General features: G+C 32.7%; 1 protein-coding gene across 8 annotated transcripts in view; it reads left to right on the top strand.

Moving 5' to 3' along the window:
• The first annotated feature begins 1,521 nt into the window (after positions 1-1,521).
• Positions 1,522-27,705, top strand: part of LOC145292898 (putative E3 ubiquitin-protein ligase ariadne-2) — a 100,704-nt gene continuing 74,520 nt past the window's right edge. The window contains exon 1 of one of the 8 annotated variants that reach the window (XM_080139063.1): positions 1,522-2,112. The gene's annotated coding sequence lies outside the window, so the exon portion shown is untranslated. The remainder of the gene's footprint in view (positions 2,113-27,705) is intronic. The other 7 variants (XM_080139080.1, XM_080139045.1, XM_080139097.1 and 4 more) reach the window with 7 other exon arrangements.

The raw sequence follows: 27,705 nt of genomic DNA, 5'->3' as shown, positions 1-27,705 counted from the left end.
AAAACAATGGTATCTACGTATTCTTCGTATTTTTAAGATGATTATATCCAAAAATTACGAAAATCGATAAGGTAGAAAATTATTTATTAAAGAAAATAAAAAATAGAATTTGATGAAAACGATCGTAAAACACAAGGGAGTTCAAAAGGGAGGTGATTTTCCGTCTTGATTCAAACAAGATGGCGGCAATTTTTCACCTGCTGACGCGATTAAAGTTGTTGTTATTTGTTAGTATTCAGGTAATTTCGACTGTATAATTTGGAAGCTACCATTGTAACTTATTAGAATTGACAAAAAAAAAATCAGATGAAACAATTGTTTGGGTTTGTATTACTGTACACATAGATTCGAAAAAGTTGTCAAAAAACAAATATATAACAAATAAATATTATCAAAGGCAAGATAAGTTACTTTTCTACCTAACTGGATATATTTTTCGTGTTTTTATTCAATGCAACATTGGATAAAATACTGTTAAAACTCGCTCAATAAATGTTACCGTGACATAGGTTGACATATATTCGGCGGTTTTTTAACTGTATTTTGTCTAGTTTTTTTATTTATAACACTTTTTCCGAAACTTACCGTGTTAAAGAGAGAGTCAGACGCCATCTTGAATTTTCCAATACATCGGTAAACACTGTATGTTTTTCGAGCTGAATAAACATGTTACATTGAATAAAAACACAAAAAATATATCCAGTTAGGTAGAAAAGTAACTTACCTTGCCTTTGATAACATTTATTTGTTATATATTTGTTTTTTGACAACTTTTTCGAATCTATGTGTACAGTAATACAAACCCCATCGTTTTTATCTGAAAACTCCATTTATCGACTACGAAATCTCGTCCCAATTTTGTAGAAGCGCCGTATATTTTTTCTTTCCCTTTTCAACTGTTAACTACATTACGTTTTAAAAAACATCTTAATTCACGTTTTTTTAATGTGAAAAAAAAAAAAAAAACCAGAAAGAAAGACATAATATATGGAATAAAAAAAATAATCGAAAGTAAACATGATTATGGAAGGTAAATCGAGTAGAGTGAAAAATGTGTGGGGGAAAAAAGATATATTAAAACAAAATAGGAGACAACTACGAAAGCCCAAAACTACTACCTACTTATTAAATTCAAATTAAGAAAAAAACTTTTTTTTTAATGAATCTCGATTTTTACTTGTATTAATGAAAACGCAAAAGTAAAAAAAAGGGAAGTTATTATTAAAAAATTGTTATTAATAATAAATGATATATTTTTAAATTAAAAAAAAAGAAGAAAAAGAGAAGGTCGAAGACGAAAAACAGACTCTACGGATGCTCATAAACATACATTGCATTAAATGTCAAATATAATTTCGCAGATACGTATTTTAATTTTAGTATGTTTGTGATAGAAATTATTTGTAACTTGGCAGTTGATTTAATAATTATTAAAATTATTTTAAGTTTGATTTTTATGAAAAAAAAATCGAGATTATGTTTCAGCATTTTATCTTTAAAACTAGACAAATACGAAACTATGATTTTTTTTATTTTCGCCCTCCCCAACACCTACTAGTTTTTTGTTGGTAATCTTTTTTTTTTTTACATAAAAAGAGAAAGATGTCTTTACGTCTACATCTCCAGCGTAATTCTTTCTAATTTTCTAGTTAATAATAGGATTAATTATAAATTGACATGCTTTGTAAAAATAAAGCATAGTCCAGTTTTTCTTCTTTAATTTCGACGTCCCAAATATTTATAAATTTTTATCCTTTACATAAAAAAATACTTTTTTTTTTTTTTTTGACAAACAGAAAAGAAAAAAAAAAGGAGTAAAACAGATGAAACAAAATTTTTAATCTTTTTTTAAAGTTTTATTTTTAATTAGTTATTTATTCGAAAGAAAGAAGAAAAACACTGTCTGGATTTATTGGTAAATATTTTAAACTTTAATTAACAATCTCTGATAACTCAATTGTAAATACTTTCTGTGTGCGTGTATTCGAATTATCAAAGTTTTTAATTAAAAACCTCAAAGAAACCTTCCTAATTTCCCCAGTGTACTCATTTTAATTTGCCTATTTTAAACGCAATCTCAGTTTCTTTTAATAAGAAATTCACCAACAAAACGTAAGTATAATTTATTTTATATATTTGCATTTCTAAAAGCTTTGTTAATTCAAGAATTCCGTTATAAAATGAATCTTAGTTCAGCCTTAATGTTATGATTAAAAAAGAACCGTTTTGTTTTATAAGTATTTTTTTACGATACCATTTCTTTTCTCGATTTAATATTTATATTCACTGTTTATATTGGCACTTAAGTAGTTTATATAAGTTTGCTTCAATACAATAAATATGGTACTTATGCAGAATACAGACCGTGCTAAAATGTTATTTAGAAATCCAGTCTTAACATGGGGAAGAAAGGAGATTTTTTAACTTTTCTGTACTTTCATGTGACAATTGAATAAACAAGATACCGTAAAACTTAAATTTAATCCGAAAATCCTATCTGAAAAAAAAAAAAAAAAGCATTGTTCGTATTCGGCATAAAGGCATCATATATATACGATGAGAATAATGGAAATAGTATTCCGACAAAATAGAGAAATTAAAAGGAACAAACTGAATGATTTGTTCATTAACGTTTCGTCTTTTATTTCTCTATTTTCTCGATTCATCGAGAGGAAGTCTCGAAATAAAGACGAAACGTTACTGAACACATAACTCGGTTTGTTTCTTTTTATTTCTATATATATATATATATAGGATATTAGTCCTTAAATGTAATTCATATCCTATTTTAAATATTTATCGATATAAATGATTGTTTTAAATTCATTTATATTAAAAGTTATAAAAGCAAATGTCTTCAGTGTTTGTAAGAAGTCCATTTTAATCTTTAGCACTGAAAATGTTGGCAAAGTACTTGGGTACTATTAAGTACAATTAAGCGTAATCTTTATTTAATTTAATCTGTCAAACTGTTCTGTTGTGAAATGACAAAAACAAACTTTCCTTTGTCTTTAAACATAAAAAAATAAATTGCTATCGATGTTATTGTTATAATCATCTATTTCTATACAATAATGTGCTCACTCCTCGCGTGTTCCTCATTTATGTGGCTTATTGTCTTTTACTGTTAATCTGATATTTGTTGAGGTACTTAGCAGAATACAAACCGTGCTGAAATAATAACGTTATCATTTAGAAGCATATTCTTAACATGGTGGGAGGTACTTTTCACCTAGTAATTGAATAAACAAAAAATACGGTAAATTAAATTTAACTCGAAAATCCTAGGGGAGAAAAAGTACCACACAGCTCGTATTTTACATACGCGCCTTTGTTGAAATCACAGGTAATTTTTTTTTTTTTCTGGAATCTACCAGAATACATTTGGATTTATTCGTAAACAAGTCAGCCATTTTAATCATCTCTTAACTGAACGTTAAATTATTTCATTCATGGCATTTATTTGGCGCATTTAAATCCTTAAATAGTGGCTTTAAAATCCTTAGCAAGTCCTCATTTATTGAAAGTTTTTCAAGCTATTTACCTCCAATAATTTTATAGAAATTAAAACCTTGCATTAACAGGGTTAGTTTTATACATTTGATTCCATCAATGATAAATCGATGACGCTATAATAACATTTAAATTAAATCCTTTTTAAAAATAATTTAAAGAAAAAGCGAAAAGAAAATAAAGACTTCTGGGCAACGCCGGGTCGCCGGAGTGAGTACAGATCCGTGCGACCACCATAGCGACAAAAATAAATTAATATAATGGATTATGGTCTAAATTATAATTTTAACCTCGGCGATTGTCCACAATTTTCAGCTGTTAATCATTAATTAACAATCATTGATTGATAACCATTGATAACTGTATCTGGCGTTGCCCGGGCGGAGGACATAATTTTGAAAGAACGAAATAGTTATAAAACTCACTCATTTCCTTTTTTCTCTTTAATTTGTAAGAAATTGTTTAAATATGAGTTTAATTCGTTTTCTTTTGATGCCTTTTTATGCTATTTAAAATTTATTTCAATAAATATTGTCATTTGTATTTCAGAAATCCGTAGTAATTAAAAAACAAAATAATTCAATGTAGTTACGAGAAAGTAGGATTCAGCTTCAGTATTTTATTTAATTCTTAAAATTTCAGGTTCATTTTCGATTGATTTTAGATTGCTGCAGACAACACTTTGTAAAAAATAAGGCATCTATGTTACCGCGCTGTTTTTTTTAAGTTCGCATTTACTTGCCTTCCCACGAAGACAGACACCAAGGTTGATTTTTAGTGTGGAACTGGAGCAAGAGGAAAAAATGTCTCTGTCGTGAAGGATTTCTACACCAGTCCTCCTCCAGTCCTCCACTAACCGAGAATAAAAAATGGAAGTGTAGCAGAACAGATACTACACGTTGATCTTGGCCCGAAGGCCAATTGGGTTTGTTTTCGAATCCCGAGATTCGGAAAAGTGGTCAAAAAAACAAATATATAATAAATATTACCAAAGGCAAGATAAGTTATTCTTTTACTTAGCTAGATAGGGTTTTGGTTCTCCTGGCCCTTTTATCTCCCACTTTTTTGTCTAAAATTTTAATCACGTGACTGTAGCTGTAAGGACAATAAAATAAACCATTCAAGTGCCGCTTGTTATGGATTGAGCTGAATACCGTATTAAAAATCATTTTATTGGCACTTTACTGGGCTGGTTGGTGTTTTGTAACTATTTACTTTCACCGTACAATTTAATAAACAAACAAAAAAATATCGTAAAACTTGTGTGTAACCCGGATATGAAATCCCAAATTAGAATCTGTGTTTAATGTACAATGTAACCCGGATATAAGAGCGGCGTAGGACCATGACGGGTCTCTTATATTCGGGTTACACTGTATATTTTTTTTGGAGAAGGGAATTGACTTGAACCAGATAAAGGACCGTTTGAATAAATTCACAATTATATAAATTTGTATTTATAAAAAATCATTTTCAGTTCGGTGCACTTACGTTACCGAACTAAACTAGCGAGTGTTTTATAACTATTCTGTACTTTCACCTAACAATTTAATAAACAAGATTATTGTAAAACTTAAATACTATTTTTAAAAAGATAGCACGGTAACATAAGTGCATAAGCACCACTTTATTTTACATATTCTTCTTCAAAGGACCGTTTGAATAAATTCACAATGATTTAAAGTGTTGTGTAATTATTTAAAAAATATTTTAGTTGCGCTTGTGCATTATTTTATTTAATCAATTTTGAATGATTTCACAATTGTGAATGAATTCGTAGGCACTTTAAAAAAGTATTACGTCAGTTGCGCTTTTAAAAATTTTATTTACTATTTTAGATAGTTGAAATAAGAGCATTTTAATCTACTTAAAAGTACTAAAAAATAATGAACCATGTAGGTAGGAAAGTAACTTTTTTTAGTAATGGTAACCAGAAATTTAAATCAGAATTTATTCAGACGGTCCTTTGGAAAAGAAATATGTAAAATAAAGTGCTTATGCATTGATGTTACAGTGCTATTTTTTAAAAGTTTTACAATATCTTAGTTACAAATCGGTGGAGGAGAAATCCTTCACGACTGAGACGATTTTTATTTTTGTACCTTCTCCACGTTAAAAAACGACCCTGCTGTCTAACTCTGTCCCGTGGGGAGGCATAGTAAATAGGTACAAAGCACCAGCCAGTTCGGTAACATAAGTGCTTAAGTACCAATAAAGTGATTTTTTTTTTTTTTTTTTTTTTTTTTAAATATCGTATTTAGCTAAATCCATAACAAGCGGCAATTGAATGTATGGTTTATTTTATTGTCGCTACACCGTAATCACGTGATTCAAATTTTAGATAATGAATTTGGAGACAAAAGGGCCAGGAGAACCGAAAAATCTCCACGTGAAGTCTCAACAATGACATTAAAATTATACAAAATGCTGTTAGAAACCCAGTCAATAAATGTTCCCATGACATTTATTGGCTGGGTTTCAGCCAATAAATATTCCCATAACAATTATTGGCTGGGTTTCTGGCAGTATTTTGTATAATTTTGTAACTCATTGTCGAAGATATGAGATACCACGCGGCCATGTTTTTTCGTGTAACGCTCGACACTTGTTTCTGCACTGGTTGTCCAACATGGAAAGGGTGTTTATTAACATGGGAGATTGGATGTTTATTCCGAAGGCATTTTCTTATTTTCAACCTCATGTTAAGAACGGCTTTCGAAATAAACACACTTTACAGGTTGGACCAGTTGCACATTGATTTTTTTTCTTTCTTTTTTTGACATTTAAACAAATTTATTTTTCATTTTTAATATCAGATTTGTGATAAAATATAGATACAAGCATGAAGATACTTGTATAAGGAAATTTTTTTTTTTTTTTTTTCCTTGGCCAGAATTTCATAATTTTAGAGTACATTTTTACTTTTCTCACCTTAACAATCACCTTTTAAAATAACGACTACTATAGTCACGGGTTTGGTTTTAGTTGTAAAGAATCTTTCAACTGGCATTTATCTGAGGTGTGTGGACAAAGTTAGAATTTAACTAATTGAACATGATTTGAAGAAAGAACCAGAAATAAATCAGTTGTCTTTAATTTTTTTTTTTTTTTTTTTTTTTAAGCACTTTTTCACAGTACATGTGGGTAAATTTTAGTAACCTATTCTTGTGAAGAAAACATCCTTGTAATTTATTCCACCTTCACTTTTCAAATAAGAATTTCCCTTAGCACTTATTTATTTAAATGCGATATTCGTATTCAGCATACCAGAAACCTTAACATTTTAAAGGAAAAATGTTAAGGTGGAAACCAAGTAAAATTTTACAAATATGCCCGCCACATTATATGACTACATGAAACAGGTGGAAAATTATCTTTTCAGTATTGTGAAAACTAGTTGCTGGCCCAAATTTTAAATGCGATATTTGCTGTGTTGGTCTACCCGGCCACAATTTCCATTGTTTTATTGTACCTATTTACTATGCCTCCCCACGGGACAGAGTTAGACACCAGGGTCGTTTTTTAACGTGGAGAAAAGGTACAAAAATAAAAATTGTCTCAGTCGTGAAGGATCTCCTCCACCGAAAGAGAACAAGAAAATGAAGTGCAGCATCTGAAGAACAGATACTACACTTTGATCTTGTTTATATATTTTATTGAGAAAGAAAAAATTGAACATAAAAAACGTACAAAAAATTCAATTCAACAAAATTAGGCACAAGGCCCTACAAGAAATTGGGAGGGGGAGGGTACAGGGTCTTTTTGACTACGTAACAGATGAGACTTTGAAGTCTTACTCTTGACTGGCAACATTTACCAAAATACCTCAATCACTCTGTGGATCCTAATCTAACTAATAACCCCAGCGTTCAATGTAAAATTTAACTATGTACAATTTGTATATTCATTTCTGTATGTTGTGTGTGCATTTTTTTTTTTTTTTTTTTTTGTGTGTGTGTGTGTATGTGTGAGAAAATAAAGTTCGATTTCATTAGAAAGAGTTCTTGAATTAATTGGCATAAAATGTTCGTGGAGTGGGAAAAAACTAATGAAAATGTTCATTTCAAAAATAAGGAAAATCTACTAATGTGTTGTTAGTAAGACCCCCCCTGTACTATTCTATGTGGCTAGATCCCCCACTGTTTTCCGGGGAACCGAAAACAAGCAGAGCATCCCTAATGGGGTTTGGGGAAGTCGCCTTAATGGAGGTGGGAGAAAATAAAGCAACGGATGGAGGGGGTAGGAAGGTGACCTCTGAGTAGGGGGATGATCGGGGGCATCAGAAAATAAAGATGAGGAGCAGGGGGGGTTGGGCAGACTCAGAGGTTCTCTAATACCAAAAAATAAAATCAGGAACAGGATCTCATTTGTACCACCAGTCAAGAGTTACTTTACTGAACTTATAATGCTAACCTAGGCGGGATGGGTTCCGTAGGACCCAGCACCGCCCATGCCATGCCTAAGGAGGGAACACGTATTGAAACTTGGCTCCTCGACGGATGCACAAACTAGTGCTGTGCACCCACCTCTTGTCAAATTCCACTCTAGGCAACCTCTTCCAATCGCATCTGATCTTTACTTTAAGCAAATGTTTAAAGTAAACGATCAGATCCCGATCAGGAACAGATGTCCCTTCGTGGACCAACTTGAGGCGCGCGATCCAAATGGTCATGCGCGCTACTGCTAGGATCGCCAGGAAAACCAAACTTTCCTCCCTGGGGAACGGCGGCTCCATGTTGTACACAAAAGTTCCTACGTCGAGATCGAGCAGACACTCGGCATCGATGCGAGCTGTTACCCCCTCGACGTACCTTAATAGGGGCTGTATCCGGCTGCAACTAAAAAATGCGTGCTCGATTGTTTCGGGCTCGCGTTCGTCACAGCCCGGACAGAAGCGGCTGGTATGTTCTTTATACCGGAAAAGTACGTCGAAGAGGGGCAGCGCATTTCGGACCAGTCGCCAAGTCAGGGAGAATTCCGAGTTATTCAGAATCTCCCGTCCCGGCGCCCAACGCCATTGAGAACGGACAACCTCCATCGACCATCCCATCCGCCTACAAAGTGGATCCTTCGCGGTCCCCTCCACTAAATCCCGATACAGTTTCTTCCTTGGCTGATCGAGGACATTGGTCCCCGGCAAAGCTCTAAGAGCGGTTCGGCATTCGGAGAAGAACTTGGACTCCCCCTTCGGTCTACGACGACCTTCTACCGAAGGGTTGGGTTTGAGGTTGGGAAACGAGTTCTCAACCACAGGGACCCAAGGAGCGTCTCCTTCAAGCGAACGACCCAGGAAAGCCAATCTCTCGGCGTTTCTATGACACAAGAGACTGGGCTGACCCAGGCCTCCCTCGCTCGGATTTTGAACACAGACCTCTCTGCAGACATAATGCTTACCCTCGTTCCACAAAAGTGAATCGAGGCGCCCTTGTAAGCGGGTTAGTCGTTCTGCAGGGAGAGGAAGTACAGACAAACGGTAAAGGATGAGCGGAAAGACGTATGTAGCACACGCCTCCGCCCGACCCTTCAAGGACAATTTCCTTCCAATCCAAGTCTTTACTGACGATTTGACCTTAGACTGTACTTCCGACCAATTCTTTTCCAGCTGAAGTCCCGGTCCAAACCAGACACCGAGAATGCGGACCGGTCCATCGGTCCAGCTGAAAATACCTGGAAGCGAGTTTACCCCGGTCCAGGCCCCCAACCGCAGGCCAACAGACTTGCTACGGTTGAAGATGGCCCCTGTTACTTCTTCGTATCGAGCGAGCGCCTCGACCACCGCTTGAACGTCCGTGAGGCAAGACACGAACACGGTGACGTCATCGGCGAACGCGGAAACCCTGGCTCGTGTGCCTCCAGGGAGAGCTATTCCGCGCAGGACTGGTGTAGCCGCCTCGTCCCTTAACTTGCGAAGGAGGGGTTCCAACGCCAGGACATACAACAGAGGCGACAGCGGACAACCCTGTCGCACCGACCGAGAGACAGCGAATGACTCCGACAGCTTACCGTTGATCTGCACCGCTACCGTCGGCCTGTCATACAGAACAAAGATCCACTTGCGGAAGTCCGGATTAAATCCGGCGGCCTCTAGCACAGATCCTAGGAACCGATGGTCGACCCTATCGAATGCCTTGGACTGATCCAAACTGATCAGCGCGGCTTCGGCGTCGTCTTCTGTCCCCTCTATGATCGAGCGTATCAAGTGCAAATTGTCTTGAATCGATCTCCCCTTCACAGCATAAGTCTGGTCCGGTTCGATCAAGTCAGTGATGACAACCTGCAAGCGATTCGCAAGAATCTTTGCCAAAATCTTTAACTCTGTGTTTAGCAGAGTCAAGGGCCTAAAATTTCACGGGTCATGTGACTAATTACATGACATGTCGGTAAAGAAATGGACAATAAGTCAGGTAGCAATAAAATAGTTATAAGTTATGAGAAAGTGAACCCCCTTCTTAAAAATTAAATTTTTCTGCTAATATTCTGCCAGTAATCATCGGAAAAAAGTGAAAAAAAAACCTTGTTTTTAGAGGGTGGACAGTTTCTTACAGGTCTGCAAAAAAAAAAATCGTTTTGGTTTTCTATAAAAAAGAAGAAAAATTATATACACCCTAGTAGGGAGACCAGACGTTGCTCAGGATTGAATGTTCAACGAATGTTTCACACTCCCATATTTTTATTGTAGAAATCAATGAAATCACTCATTTTTCAATTCAATCGATTAATTGCCTGCTCTAGTTGAATTCGCTGCAGTGCACCGAAAGGAAGCTTCACATGCCACCCCGCAGTGACTTTGTCCGCAATACATTGTAGTTTACATTGTAAAAAATCTGTTGATTTTCATAAAATTATTTTTGTCTTGAATTAAAGTTTAAAATTCAAAAGTAAAATATCATGGTTCAATTGTGCTCTAAACAGACGTTCATTTTGAATGTGCCCTTGTCTTATCAAAGAACCTGCTGTTGATTTTATATGCTAGGCCTATCTGCTTGTGCGGTTTAAAAAAACCCCAAAAAACTTCTCAATTGTGATATTAGACTTTATAAGGCGAACCTAGTCTGTTTTTTCTTTAATTGAATTTTTTTCAGTTATTGATACTTATCGAAGACATTCCGATACTAAACCTATCTAAGAACATTGCCAGGCACATAAAGTATATTTGTGAAATTAAAAAAAAAAAACATCTGCCTAGCTGTTTGAGTCCATAGGTAATGAACTCGCACACACTGAAGTTCCTTTTATATAATAGATGTACGTAGATAGATACCTAAATAAAAGCACAATAAAATTTCTTGTAGCTGGTGTTATGTCCTTTCAAATGATTGTACTCAAATTTTTCTTTTTTCAAGTGTTGCTAATATGAAGCTTAACTTGTAAAGAAAAGGTCTTAATTATTTCATATAAAATAAAACCTGTGCACAGATAGCTTTTTTATTTTACTGCTTAATATTATATTGAAGAAATATACTTATTTCTCACAATTTTGCTATTTTTCTTGTTGAATGCAAACCTAAAACCCTACCATTTATAATCATACTCTGATGAGTGTTTATGGAAAAAAAAAAAAAAGTTGTAATAATGTGCTCCCACTCCTTTCCTGTCATAATATTGCTTGATTTTATCTTAAAAGCTTCTCCCTCACATTATATACCCAATCAAATAAGGGAGATAATTCCTTTTAAAAATAGACTGCATTCAAACAGGGCTTTACGTTGCGAGTAAAATAGTGCATTTGCGAGTGATTTTTCTAAGTTGTGACAAGAAATAAAGCGCTTATCTTTTGGTGATTGTATTTCTTTCGCTGACAATCTTCCAAAGCTCATTACTGAGTGAAAAATATTTTTTCAACCTTTTTTTTTTTTTTTTTTTTTTTTTACATAGGCACCACCACTTATCAAGGCCAAGAGGCCACTCAAGGATAAGGGTTAAAGAGTGTACAGTAGACATTGGACAATATAGTAATCATTAGTAATGAAAATTTGGAAAATTTGATAACTTATATAGAACGGCTCATCAAGAACTTATTTACGTTAGACTTGAACACAACCATAAAACCTTAAATTTTAATTTAAACAACAAACGATTTAATAGAGCAACATACTTTCTTTTTTTTTATAAAAGCTGTTTAAAAAGAAAAATGAACATTTGAAGAAATTCGAATGTTTATACCTTCAAGTTTCAACGTACAATTCTATATATATATTTAGAATTACTTATAAAAAATACAGAAAAATCTTTGATTTACATACTTGTCACAAAACAAAAATGTCATCTTCCACAAAATTACATGGGTTTGGCTAGTAACTTTGCTATTTGGCTGGTAAACGAAAATATTTAGTTGTCAAAGGTCCACTAAAAATAAGTTTGTCCAAAGAGCCCTGTCAAAATAAAATAATTATTTTTATAGATAATTACTTTTCTTTCCCCATTTCATATCAGTACTAAATATCTTGCACATCTATGTATTTGAATTAATGATTTAACCAAACATATTACATGTTTTGAACTTGTTTTCTTTTGTACCTCCACCCTGGCAATGTCGGGTAGCTGTGTGTGTATATAATATATATATATATATATATATATATATATATATATATATATATATATATATATATATATATATATCCACTTTATAATAAAGATTAATGTGTATTTGTAGTGTGTATTTTTATATATACACATGCACTCCTATGAATTTGGGGTTATTTTGTGTGCATTGATATTCATATTAAAAACCCTTTTCTATTTATTTAAAAAGAAAATACACTTTTCTTATATGGGTCATGGAATTAAATTCATCTGCAAAAGATCTAGCTAATTTGCATATTCTTTCAAACATTCACTTTAATTCCCTATTAGTTTTTTTGGTTTTCTTATGGGGTGATCATCTTTAGTTAACTATTACGTGTAATTATATTCATGCAGATATTCTACATGATTTATACTTGCATAATATTTGCGTAAAAAGTTTACAGGACACAATATTGTTTCCATATATATTTATGTATACGTATATATTTTAGTTTAGTTAGTCTGTCTGTATACATTTACCTACGCAATAACTCTGTCAATTTTAAGTCTACAGACTCGAAATTTGATATACAGGGTACTGAGATTTGGGAAAATCGATGTTTTCGGCCAGAAATTTGGCAATTAAAGGGTCAAAGTTCAACAATTTTCTCTTTGAGAACTCTACCAAACTCCAACAATTTTGGGTCTAGACATTTGAAATTTTAGATATAGGTTCCTTGGACATGGATCTAACTTAATAACTTAATTTGAGCCGAAAACAGATGTTAAGGGGTCATAATAGGGGTCAAAGTTAAAAAATTTTTTATCTCTCCGGTCTCTACCAAATTACTCGGACAATTTCTGGTCTAAACATTTGAAATTTTACATAAAGGTTATTCAGGGATAGGGCAAGATTTTTAATCAGTTTGGGTTGAAAATTTGAGCTACCAATATATAAATGTATGTTTGCATGTCTGCCTAAAACTTTTGACAGAGGCAACGGATTTTCACAAGATCAGTATCGTTTTGAAGTTCGACCCTTCAGACGACAAATACCGAAAAATTGACTAAAAACATTAATTTCTTCACCATCAACTGGACCCTTTTCTACAGGGAGGGGTCGCTTTTTTTGGCGATATTTTCAAGTCACCCCTCTTTTCGATTGTCTAGCCTTAATTTAAACCTACGTCACTTCCAGGTTGGCCCAGGTTGGCGGTGATCGTAACAGCAAAGATGTCACATTTTTTTCCCGTTCTTTTCCTCCTGCGCAGCACGGATTCGAGCCTGCCCTCCTACTCCCACTTTTTTCTTTTCTCAACACACTTCCAAACACCCGGGCAACGCCGGGCTGAAATGCTAGTGTGTGTGTGTGTGTATATATATATATATATATATATATTGCTTTCATCCTGTTAGCAAGTAAATTAGAAACCTTTTTTAGTCCTCAGATTAAACTATTTCAAGGGGTAAGGAGAAGCAAATAAGTTTCACAACCACCTCAAACTTACTCTGACTCCTAAAATGAATTCAGAAAGACATCCTCAACTCTATACCAAGTTAATAGTGGGAGTTTTTTTTTTCGTTTAGGTCATCAGAAATGACAATGTATGCATGAAAAGTTGAATTACTGATATAATCCTATGCATTTTTATATGAATACTTGACTAATGTATCTAGATAAATATGTAGTATTAACACTGAGAGCAATTCTTAATTTTTCTCAGTTATTTTTGACTGAGGGTGAGAGACACAGGCACGTGTTCACACCCACCTCTTCCCTCTATAAGTACACAGCTGTTGTATTGTTTTTATTGTATTTTAGCTTTGGATTAAGTTTTTAAGATTAAATAAGAGAAAAAAACAAGAATAATCACAAAACAAAAGCTGTTTTCTAACAAAGAACAAAAATGTCTGTATTTTCCTTTTGTTTGTAACAAGTCATTCTGTTTTCTAACCTTTCTTTCTAATCAAATTGTGTGGATGTCTCTTTTAGGCTTCTCCAAAAAATATTCAGACTATCTTTATCCATGCCTTTGACATTTTACACACACTCGCTTAAAAAACATCCAACTTTCATAATCTTCTAATGGTATGTGTGTGTGTGTATATATATATATATTCTATCGTTAGTCAACATTCCAAAACCAGATGTATTTAATTTAATTATCACTTATAAGTCTTACACATGTTTCGGTGAATAGTGGGAGCCCCCTAAACTCCACAAAAATATATACATCAGAAAATGGTTGGAAAATTTGTTTTTCTTGGAATTAAAAAATCGTTTTGAAGAAAAAAATATAGCGTGGAATCAGTATGTAGATGTATTTATGTAGGCACCGCCAAAACTGGGGGGGCAGGTCAGTACTTTTTGACGGACGGTCTTTTTAAAAATCTACCAAAAATCAGGTAATTATCCGATCAATACGAAATTTTCAGCGATTATTAGGAGAAGAATAAACTTTATAACAGTGTACTTATTTTTCATAAACGATATTTATATATATATTTTTTTTTGCTTACAAAACCCCCCCTTGTTTTGAAGTGGGAACAAATATGCTTAAAATAATCATCTGAAACTGAACAAAACATATTGTGTTGTTGTAAGGGACAGAATTATAGATTAAAAAAAAAAAAAAAAAAAAAAAAAAAATTGTTTGCATACCTTATTTTGACGTCTGAATATCAGAACTTCGATTGTGTTTAATTATCCCGCTTTTGAGTTTTGAAGTGTGAAATTCGGTGAATATGTTAAGTAAAATAATTAATTTAAGTTAAGCAAAACAAAAGAAAATTTTTTTTTAATATTTATACGAAAAAAGCCATTTTAAAATTTTTGATAAATAAATTAACAATTTTTTTTTAGCGAGCCGAATAATGCATGACCATTATTAAACAGAGCATGCTTTGAATAATCGATACCAAAAAAAAAAATTCGATAAATATTGTGCCCTTTGTGTTAAAAATAGCATTTTTTTCGATCTCGTTTGAAAACGTTTGCCGCCTTTCGACTACGGTGGACCAAACGCGCTGAAATAATTTTTTTTTATTCTGCTTTAAATTGCCCCCTCCCCCCATTTTGGGGAGCCTGGCCCCACACACATACAGATTAAAAACCAAACTCATACAAATGGTCACCCATCTGGTACTGGCCAGCCTCAGCTTAATAATACATTGAAATTTTCGTCACTGAAAAATAAGTTTTTTTGGCCTGTTTGGTCTTCCATAGTTTTTGTCTCATCAAAAGAAAACGTAAACAGAGTCGATCTGAACTCTACGGCGACGCGAAATATCTGGTTACCTATATGAATAAGTGGAATTATTTGAAATTCAGGTACTTATATTATAATATTTTTGCATATTCTCTTAGAAAATCATCCTAAATCTTAGTTAGACAATAAATGAATAAATAAATTATTTCAAAAACCCTTTTTTTAAAATATTTAAGTACGTTTTTTGTGCAAGACAAAAAATATCAATTGTTAACTTTTTGGGAAAATTTAACATTTAAAATTGAATTAAAAATAGTAGAAAAAGTTTTACATTATTCTGTTTTCTATATGATAAAATTCAGGGGTTTATCTTTCTGGAAAAAAAAAAGTTACTCAGAAATAATGGATTTTAATAAATGTAATTTAGTTTTAAAAAACAACAACTTGATTTTGCGGCCATTTTTGGCGGTGCCTATATTTATGGACGCTCGCATTGATTTTGACTCCTGAGTTCACACATCTATGTTGCCCAAAAACAAGTTTTTTTTGTAGTAGTGAAGGCTTTGCATAGAACCAACCACACTTTTCGGAACTACTGATACTGTCAGTGCAAATTTTTGCTTAGACAGAGCAGACAGGAGACCTCACGTTTGATATATTTTTACTTCTAGATGCATGTCTTAAAGACTGAAGGTGCATCTCCCAGTTGTTTTTAGACTCGCACCCCAGATACTAACCTGGAAATTTTTATGTCCCAGCACAATATATACAGTGCCTAATATTCCAAATGGTCACCCACCTGATACTGGCCAGGTTCCTCGTTGTTTAACTTAGATGATCTGAGAGAACTGATGTGCTAATGGGATTATGCCATGCACATATGACATTCAATTTTATTTCTGACAGTAAATTATGTATTGTGCTAATGTTTGAGTAGATAATACTATTAACCCTCTTACCACGGCTGATGCAAAATTGCAAGTCTATCAGATCCAATAGCAGATGATACTACATGCATTATTTCTAAGCAAATGTTGCTAAAATATTAAAAAAAAAAAAAAAAAATCAGCGCTAGTAATAAAATAAACGGTTAGTTTAGTTAATGGAATTGGTAATAAACAAAACCGCACAATGAAAAATGAGACATACAAAATTCGAGCCTATGCTTTGCAAAGTGGAACCATCTTTATTCTCAATCAACCTTGCAATATTCAACATTTCTTTAATGGTATTAACTATAAAAATGAGTAACAAGTAAAAGTTTAATACATATTTCTATAAAATCTTGGTGCCTGTTTGTTTAAATTCAACCTAGAATATGAGGGATACCACCATAACCATGTTCTTAGACTACATTATCCAGGATACTTGGATAAGTATATTTCATTTTGATCAAGGTTGTTACTAAATTATTGGAGGTTTCACACTTGACATTCACAAAAGTTTTTTGTCCACTTTTTAGTAGAATTCTGATATTACATTTTTTTTTATTCAGCAAAAGTATATTTCAACGAAAAAGGAAGAACTCTTGCCCATTGCAATTTAGGTGCATATCCTTAAATTTCCATTTAAATTTTAGAGCTTCACAGGAGTTTGCAGTTTCTGCATTTGATAAAAATCCGCTTGATGTTTATTTTACCTTTTTTATAAAAGGTTAATTTCTGCGATAAATTTTTTTTCTCCTTTTCTACTTTTTTTTTTTTTTACTTTTTACTTCCTTTATCTATTTATCCCTGTACTTCCTTTCACTCTGAAAATGATAATTGCACCATACTTCAAACAATTTATGACAGAGAGGTAGAAGACCCTTGTTTCATCACTTGATTACTCTCCCCACATGCTTTTAATGTTTTTTGTTTATTTCTCTTTTCTTGTATTTTTTGAAAAGTTGAAACGTCTGTTACAGAAAAAAATTTTTGAGTGCTTTCCTTTGGAAAAGTTAAAATTTCTATGTTCCAGGAAAAAAAATATATTCCCCCCTCCCTCCCTTCCCAACCACTCTAATTTGTTTTCTTTTAGAGGTACTTGAGGTCACTGTTCTGAAAAAAAATAATCCCCCCCCCCTCAACATACACTATCAAATCAATTTGGTTAACTTATTTGCAAATTTGCTTTTTTTTTTAAGGTGGAATATTCACTAATTTATCATTTCTCAAACTATTTTAGTGTTTTGCTTTTACTTGCACATCATCCAAGTTTTTGTGCTGAACATACTTTTATGGCCAGACCAAGTTGAGAAATTCATCTTTTTGGATCATGACTACTCACATCTTTGCTTATTCAGTACTCCTCTCAATCATGTACACTTATTCTGTCATTTACACATTTTTACTCCCCCTTAAAATAACATCTCCATTGTCCAGACTTGTCTTGACCTTCAGTTGAACCTATACTTACTTTGACCTATCTTTGAACTCCACTGGCATTTGAAAAATTTCTCAACTAAGTTTGATATTGACCGTTTTTGTTCAGCAATCAAAAGAAGTGAGTATCTAAGGAGGATCTCATTCTAGAAATGATAAAAAAAAATCTCATGTCAAGTCCAGTGCTAAACCCCCTTTTCCATCCACCACCTTTTATTTTTTATGAACTCTTTAAACAAAGGAGTTTTTTTTTATTTCACACAAGGTGAAGTAGTCTTTTTCCACTTAATGGATGAATCCTATAATCTCATCACTGTAGCAAAGAGTAACCTTTATTCTTAACTAGCAGGGTTATCTGGAGTTACTGGGGTATTACTTAAATGATAATACTAGTTATAAATATTTTTTTTTTTTGTTAATAAAATATAGAAAACTTAAACAAAAGAACTTCTACTACTTGTAATGGGTTAATTCAGGATAAATTCTTTGCAATTTAATTTACTCGGTAATGCAATTTGGCCTTTTGATCAAGATCAAAGTGTAGTAAAAAAAAAAAAAAAAAAATGCATACACAAACACACAGACAACTGTTTATAAATTGTAAATATGTTTTTGACTCTTAAACGCTGGGGATTTATTAGTTAGATTAAGATCCATAGTGAATGAGGTATTTTGGTAAATGTTGCCAGTCAAGAGTAAGACTCCAAAGTCTACATTTATTACTTTTAATCACTTTAGTCACAAAGACCCTGAACCCTTCCCCTCCCTAATCTCTTGTAGGGCCTTGTGCCTAATTTTGTTTAAGAATCTTTTGTTTTTTACTTAATTGTAGTGGTGGGACGATTAATCGGAATCGTTAATCGTAAGAATCGTGTATTTTGGGAGGTATCGGAATCGCATCGTTAAAAAATACCTTAATTTTCCGATTCCTTCATTACGATTCTTTTAGTCTGATGTTGAAAAAAAGAAAAAAAAATTCCTGATATTTCTAACCGCAAGAGAGAAATGTAGCATGTTATAAAAAGAAACCAAAGAAATTCATTATTAACAGGGCAATGCTTAGTGCCCCTCCCTTACAAGGTTCATTCATTCAGATACATTGTAATCAAAACTACAAAAGAGTTAACTTGAAAAGAAGTATGCAGGGCTCTACATTGCAAGTAAAAATAAAAACGCTTATCTTTTTGGCGATTGTTTTTTTTTTTTTTTTTTACTGACAAATCTTCTAATACTGAATGAAAATACTTTTTCAACTTATATTTTCTTAAAATAAAACGAGCAAAGTCAAATTATTTAAACAGTAAACGGTTTAATAGAACAATGTACTTTTTTTTCTTTTTTTAAAAGAAGGCTTTTGAAAGAAATATCGACCCCATACCTATCTCTTCCAAACCTAAAGTTATTAAATAACCCCTTCGTTAATTCAAGGGTAATTAATTCAATTCAGTCAAGTTTTTTTTTTTTTTAATTTCATTGAAATAAAATCCATTTTTTTAAATTTTTTCTCCAGAAAGATAAAACCCTGAATTTGATTATATTAAAAGCAGAATAATATCTTTTTTCTAGAATTTAAAATTGAAAATTAAGTGTTTTGCAGTTTTTTGCCGAACGAAAAAGAAATTAATATATATATTTTTAAAAGGTTTTGTAATCAATTAATTTTTATGTCTAAATAATATTTACGATTAATTAAATAATTTCATTTTAAAAAGTATTTATAAATAGAATTTTACTTAAGACTTATAGTTTAGCAATATTGAACCGCATCAACCATGTGTGAATTGAACACAGTCAACCAAAAAAAAAATTCAAAAGAAAATGCATATTTGCATTTCATTATGTAAACTTTTATACATTGGTTTCAAAAATTAAATTCTATAAGTTTTTTTTTTTGTTAACTACCGGTTGGTACAATTTACCGCCCCATCCCTTTATATTTTTTCTTGTCTTTTTTAGCGGATTTTTTTTTTTTTTTTTTTTTTTTACAGTGATCACCACTTATCAAGGCTCGGAAGCCACTCAGGGATAAGGGTTATTGCAAGTACATTACGTTAGTGTGGAGATTTGATAAAGTGTTTAATTAGGGGGGCGGTTCATTAGGAATTTAACATTGGACTTGAAGACATCCAAGTTGTAGTCCGGAGGGAAGCAGGCAGACGGAACAGTTCCACAGGCGTGCAGTTCTAAGAAAGAAGCTTTGTTCATGGAATCCGCGTTTTGATTTAGGCACAGATATAGAGTGGGGGAAATTTTTCACAGTGGATTCAGCTAGACGGGTGTTTTTCGTGGAAGATTGGCGAGGGGGGACCAGGGATTGGAGTTCAGACGAGCACCTGCCATGAAAGTAATGATAAAGCAAGGATAGGCTCGCAACGTCTCTTCTGTGGGAGAGAGGTTGCAGGGTAGAGAAAAGAGCATCCCCCACTAAACCACGAAGTCTATTTTGTACTGTCAAGGCATGATAGGCTGTTTTTGGCAGCTCCTGCCCAGATATGGCGACAGTATTCCATCCTTGGATGTACTTGGCTTTTATATAGATAGAGAATTGCATCAGTAGTGAGATATCTTCTGGAGCGGTAGAAGGATCCCACTATCTTTCCAGCGACCTTGGCAACAGACTTGATGTACGTGTTCCATTTCAGATCAGGAGTAAAGGTCAAACCCAGAAGCTTGTCAAAACACGGGGCCTCGCCCAGACGAGAGCCATCCATCATAATTGATGCCAGCTGGGGATCAGAGCGTTGATGATCTAAGGATAGGAGTTTGGTTTTGGATGCATTAAAGGTAACCAGCCACATCTTCCCCCACTGAACCACGCGCTCGAGATCAGAGGAGAGAGAATCCGAGAGAACTTTGTCATTTACAGCCTTTAGATGGTCGTGTCATCAGCATAGATGTCAACGAATGATTTAAGTATGTGTTTAGGGAGGTCATTGATGTAGATCAGGAAGAGAGTTGGGCCCAGGATTGACCCCTGAGGGACTCCAGCATTTATATTGCAGGCCTCCGATTTTTGTCCATCTACCACTACTCTTATGAGCCTATCGGAGAGGAATGATTTAATGATTGAGAAAACATTTCCAGTTATACCGTAGCTGGAAATCTTGTGAAGTAGACCCTTATGCCATACCTTGTCGAAGGCCTTTGATATGTCAAGAGCAATTGCCCTAGAAAGGAAGCCTTTGTCAAGAGATTCACTAATCCTGTGGGATATAACCGTCAGCACATCTGCGGTAGATCTTGCAGAGCGGAAACCATATTGTGTGTCACTAAGAAGGTTATTCCTGCTGAGGTGGTTGACTATTTCTCTATTTAATATGGATTCCAGCAACTTACTCATAACACACAGGAGACTTATTGGTCTGTACTGAGAGTGAGAGGACTTATCACCTGAATTCTTAAATACAGGGCAAACTGATGAAGTCTTCCAGGGGGTCGGAAAGCACTTCTCCTTAAGGCAGCGCTTAAATAGTTTCGTAAGTATGGGAGCAAGTTCTGGTTGAAGCTTTTTTAACACTATAATTGGGATGCCATCAGGGCCAGTTGCCTTACTAGAATCTAGGTTCTTGATTAGCTTGGCGACCTCATGCACGGATATTTGTATGTTACCTAGCTTGTTCTATGTTGTAGGAGGAAATATGGGGAGTTGGTGGCCTTCGTCGCATAGGGTAGAATTAGCTGCAAAGTTCTTTGCAAATAGTTTGGCCCTGTCTGACGCTGACGAGATGACCTCTGGTCCATTGATAATGGTTGGGATAGAACGCACAACGCCAAAGTCCAAAAAAAGTCTTGCATGGAAATTTTTTGAAGTTGATGAAGATGATGAGTTGAAAGCCATTTGCAAAATCTGTCAAATTAAAATATCGCGAGGAATAAAACCATCTCGCATGACCACAACCAACATGTTAAAACATTTAACTATGAAGCATCCAAATAAATTGGAGGAGCAAAATAAAAAAGAAAAGGAACAAAAAATTACCAACTAGTCACTCAGAGCAGTTTTATTAGTGAGGGTCGAAATCGCAGTGTCTTTTTTTTTTTTTTTTTTTTTTGCCTACGTCACCATCTAGGTGTCACCAATTTTTTTAAACCCTCCTTAACTTCAAAGAGTAAATACAATATATACAACTAAAAAATAATTTTTAAAAATGCTGATTCTATTCATGAAAAATTCTTTTAACTAGAAATTAAAACTTAGGTAAAGATAGCTTACTGACAGCAACAGGAGCACTGGTTAACTACTGAACCACGTGGAAAGATGTGGGGGGGGGGAAAGGAAATTAAATGATGATAATAAATTATGATAACCGTCTTTGAAAGGCACTAAACTCCTAAAATTTACTTCTTTAAAATTTTAGGCGGCACTCCCCGGCGATTTTAAAGCACTCTCTCTCTCTCTCTCTCTCAAAAAAAAAAAAAAAAATTTAATTTTTAAGTTTGGGAAAGATATATTTATTATAACCGAATTCCTGTATGAAGACTGGATCTACTTTATTACGTTAATTTGTGAGATAAGTAATTTTTCAATGTTTAATATGTTTTTAAAGTTTCAATTATCAATTAAAATTTTTTAATTGCGTTTATTTTTCAATTTATTTAAAAAAACAGGGTTTTAAATGTATTTTTCAAGGTAACAAGCTTCGAAAGAAGTCTAATAAAAAAAAATCACTTAATTTTTAATTTCGACAACCCTGAGAATTTAATTATTAAAAAAATATTGAAATGTGACATTTTTTTATTTAACATTTTTATTAGTTCAATTAATTTTCTTTCAATAATTAATTTCACTCAACAAACTTCACCATTTTTTTTAATCTTTTTCTGTAATTTTGGTAATTATGTTTGCTCAATTTTATCTAGTATTTCATTTGTTTTTTATAGTGGTATCATTTTTATGTGTTCCTTTGATATACCCTATTTCAAAATTAGTTTGGCTAAACTTATTCTTCACGTTAGAAACAACGTGTAAAAGCAATGAAAAAGTAAGAAAAAATAATAGGTGTTAACTACTTGTGAATTATGGAGGTCTGAAGAACTGCCGTCACAAATACAACTATCAATAGCCAAACAAAAAATCGTTTTTGAAATTCCTTTAATTGTAACTTTTCGCTATACCTACCTTTTTGGTATAAAACACAAAAACTTTCGATTAATGGTATTTCTCATATATGGTCATTAACTTTGGAAAGGTTATTTTGTATCTACGGTGCCACGTCACATGGTATATTGTTTTTTTTTTCATTACGCACGTTCATTTATAAATTATTAAATTAAATATTTATCTTTTTTATATTTAATTAGTATATATTTTCTTTCTCTTCCGCTATGTTTTTTTTTATTTAATTCATTAAATCTGTTAATTATGAGGACCAAAATAATGAATCTTGTGTATTTATTCTCTAATTTTCTTGTTTTTTTTTCTGTTATATAAATTCTATTTTATTTGTTTTTTCTCTGAAGGATAAATTCTATTTTCTTTGAGTTTTTTTTCTGTATTCCAATTAAGTAAAATAAATTTTCTCTAAAATAAATTTTGCTAAGTTTTCCGTTTAGTTTACTATATAATAATTTTATTTAAACCAAAACACGACGGTGTAGACATAAAATATCTCTTCCAAAGTTAGGGAACATATTTGGGAACTACCGACCATAAGTATAAAACTACCTGGTATATTTCAAAACAATAATTCCCTAGGAATCGGAATCGTACTTGGTATCGGAATCGTTAATCAATATTTTCCTGGAATCGGAATCATATAAAAATTAGGAATCGTCCCAACACTACTTAATTGTATTTTCAAAATTTTTAAAAGCAATAAAATATATAAACAAGATCAAAGTGTAGTATCTGTTCTTCAGATGCTGCACTTCCATTTCTTCTCTTTCGGTGGAGGCAGGATCAGTCCTTCACGACTGAGACAATTTTTTTTATTTTTGTACCTTTTCTCTTATATATAAAACATACAATCCACAAAACGTAATCTTTTGATGGGCTGCTTTGCGACTTTTAAAAAAAAAATCGGTCGACTGGGTTTTTTACCGGCAAAATCTTATAAGTGAATGTGTGCATTTTTTTCAACTATGGAGGTCCAAAAATACTAATTTTGGTTAACAGCACGCAATAGAAAGAGACAAGATAAACGCAAAAAAAAAATCAGATTTGTATCCCTTTATTTGAACAGTCCAAAAATCTGAGTTTGTGCTTTTTTTGGAATCCTTGTTTATAAAAGTATTTTATTTGGAAAGAACATGGAATATATAAGTATAAATATGGATAAATTCTTAACAATGGAAGTACATGTTGAATAGTATTTTTTTATAGGTAAGTGATTTTTAGGAATTTCAATTTTTTTTATAATTGAAGTAAAATTTCGTTGATTTTCTTTAAATTTTTTTTAAAGAAAACGGATTTAAAAACATATGCATAATTTGTTAAACCTGTTATTTTTTAAAAATTTGGTCTTTGCTCCTTCAATTAAAAAAAAATTAGGGTTTGAATTACATTTTTCAAGAAGTTATAAGCTTTAAAAGATAGTAAGTCTAAATATTCCAGTGTTTACCACAAATTTTTATTGACGATTTCTGACACTGCTACAGTTATGTTTCAGTGAAATTCATGTTTTTTACTTCAACCAAATAAAGCATATTGCCACTAAGACATAAAGGGCTAAAGTTATTGGGGGGCAGATTTATAGACCTCTTGAGTGGGGAATTGGGCGCCAAAATGTTGAACATTAGTTTAAGTTTTTGCATGTCCGTGTATTCAGAAATGGAGCAGGAAGGAAATTCCAAAGGCAAGGAATTGGTGGGGGGAATGAAGCTATGAATGTAGAAATTTTCCTTCATGTGGATGATCTCTACAGTGGAAGGGTGGAATTTTGCTGTCAGTCTGTTTTGTCGTTATTTATGTTGAAGGCATACAAGTACAGCAAGTTCGAAGCACATTCTTTTGAAGTATCTGTAGAATCGAGCACAGATGTGACTATGAGATGGGTTAAAACTAGGTAAATAATGTGGAATCTATTAGGTCAGGGATTTATTTTTATTTTCACCCTGTCTAAAAGAGAAGAGACTAGTGGTTGCTGCACCAACACTGATGTGACATTACTCCCAAGTTTTGGTAAATGGTTGCTTTCTAAAGATACTGGCAGATTTAAGTTTTCTATCCTGGTAGAGGGAGTTCACCCTTGCAACAAACTTGGCAGTATCTATTTATTCCAATTTGTTTGTGAATGTTGGGTTGAGATGACCAGCTAAACCTTGTCTGGAGATAATCAGTTATAAGACTTCTGTACGATGCTGATTAAGGAATCTAATGTGTGTGTGTGTGTATGTATATATATATATATATATATATATACACATTCATTAGGACACTGTTTTGCATGACAGCTCTTCAAGGTGCTAGACAGGCAAGTTGGGATCCAAACTTAAATGTCTAGTTGACAGTTGGTACTTCTAACCTTTTGGCTATCGGTCATGAGTAAGTGAAATCTCAATGTTTACATAAAATTGTCAACTACTGCAGAGTGCTCTATTTTGTATTCAACAATGTGTTCAGTTTTATCTAATGGTAACTGATTTCACTTACCACAATGCACATCTGGAGAGTTGGGACATGTGTATGTGTGTCTAAGAACACAAATTTAAGACTATAAATTATATTTTACATGAATTTATTGTTCGACAGGATACTCAAATAAGATGTATTGCTGTTTCAATTAATGCCATTACCAGCAAATTCATAGCTTCGCTATAATTTCATTTGCTAATATCTTTCCTCTGAGAATGCATTTTTTTGAAACTCCACGGATTAAGGAAATTTTAATATCTTATTTGAGTATCCTGTCGAACAATAAAGTTGTAACCTGACAACCTTATATTAGTGTTATTAGTGTGAGCATGGATCTTTTAACGATGTGGATTTGATTTCCATATTTTTACATACTCTTGTATGTTCGTCTAAGTATATATTTATACTGTTACATATACGTTCATTTCTATCCTTTCCTATCTTACTTTTCCTTTCTACCCTATCCCCCCTTATCTTTGGTGCAGCAGGATAATTAAATTTAAAGATGTCCATCCGTTCCTATCCATTTTTAGTGAGTAGTTGTTGAAACTTGAAAAAATATATAGTAGTGAAGATTAAAAAAAGAATACTTTGTATACTCTCTCTCTCTCTCTGCAGGTTTTTTTAATTCTTGTTCACCCCATGTCACTTGGACGTAAGGGGCTACTATTTGCGCTCATTTCTACTAGGTACTATGTGAGATAAACAAGAGGTCTGTTCACATATTTAAACTTCTGTATGTTACAGTCAAAGCAGAAAACAATTCTGAAATGTAGCAGTTTGAGGGAAGAAGCCATTAAAGTAGAATTTCCTCAATCTAGAGATCTCTACATTGAAGATGAGAGATTTTGCTGCTGGATGAGTTTGTCAGGTGTATGTACATCAAGAGGTTACAAGTGCAATCAATTTGTCAGCACACATGCCATTAAACTACTTGTAAAACAGATGCGACATTAGAGTAATTGAAAAACAAGCACTATACCAAGATCAAACAGAAAAATTTGAAGCATTTTCATGTTAATAAATTTGGGTTTTCTTTCTGGTTAAAATTAATTTTATGATAGGATGAGTAATATTAATTGTACAAAAATTTAATTTGTGCCCAGACAACATCAAGTTTCCTTGATGATATAAAAAAAAAATAAAAGTAAATAAATTGACACATTAAATAATTTTCAATTGAATTTTTTTTATCTTTTATAGATATTTACTGAATAATTTTAATTTTCTTTTTGTTTTTGGTAAAATACTGCAATTCCTTCTCTGTGCCTTTAATTTTCAAAAATTGCCTCATTCCGAATGGCATTAGTAAATATTACCCCCTTTCCCAACATGCTTCATTTGCCATTTCTTTTTTTCTTTCTTTTTTTTTTTTTTTTTTTCTTTTTTCAAAAGTTGTTGGCTTATCATTAGGAGCAACTTCTGTTCAGCTCCAATTACGGCCTGCATCTGAGAAACAAAAGCTCAAAGCTTGCAACTGCAGTTGTTGCAACATTTTTTTTTCTTTTTTATTATTTTACAAAGTTTTTTTTTTTATTTTTTAACAAAGATCTTAATCTGTGTGTATTATTGCAGTTCCATTTCTTATAGCTTGAAGGTTTTTTACACTGGCACCTCCATATTTATTTGCATGTGCATATATATATATATATATATATATATATATATATATATATATATATATATATATATAGATATATTCTTTTTATAAGTATACTAGCAGGATCTGTGTTCTGATGTTGCCTGGGTAGAATAAAAGAGTGATTAAACTATTAAAATGTATCTGCAAGGAATTTTATAAAAAACTTTTCCGTCAATAAAATGAAGTGCGGAAACCATATTTCATGTTTTAAGCCTCTCCCCTCCCTCTCTGCGAGCTTAAAATAACCCTTTGTTTAGGGTTAGGTTAAAAAAAGTTTTGTATTTTCTTTTGGTTAAATTTTCTTTTGTGAAGAGGTCACCATTTTCATACTCATCAAAAAATCTAGAAAAGCGGGAAGTAATTAACCCCTTTTATTTTTTTAAAACCATGATTTTGATGGGTAAAAAATAGAAAATATTACCTTTTTGTGTTTGTTACAATAATGAATATACATATATCCCAGTGTTTAATTCTATGATAGTATTTGAAATAAATATTCTTGGGAGTTGTAGTGATTTTATTAACAGCAAATGTATCGGCTGTTTTTCGATGAAAGAATGATGAAAAGATTGAAATGAAAGAAAACGTTCATGTCAGTGTTCGTAATTTTATAGCTGACAATAAATGCAATAATATTTTTAACTTTATGTAGAAGAATGATTATGTAATAGTTTAGGGAAATTTTGGAGTATGCTGTGTCTGTTTCTTGCATTAAATCTGTTGAATAATGCCATCACAGTTTAAGAAAATATAAAGCTTATGATACATCTGTTATTGCAGTAATGGACATCAAAGATAGTATTGTTTATCACAATTATTGTGATTTTATTAATATGGAATGTTAAGGGTAAATAAATGAGAAAGTGGTGTAATTAAAAACTATGCTTGATTTAAAGT

This window comes from Euprymna scolopes, chromosome 2 (assembly GCF_053919585.1).
Source record: "Euprymna scolopes isolate OS-2025 chromosome 2, ASM5391958v1, whole genome shotgun sequence".
Taxonomy (NCBI): Eukaryota; Metazoa; Mollusca; class Cephalopoda; order Sepiida; family Sepiolidae; genus Euprymna; species Euprymna scolopes.
This window is presented reverse-complemented; position numbering and strand designations above follow the sequence as displayed.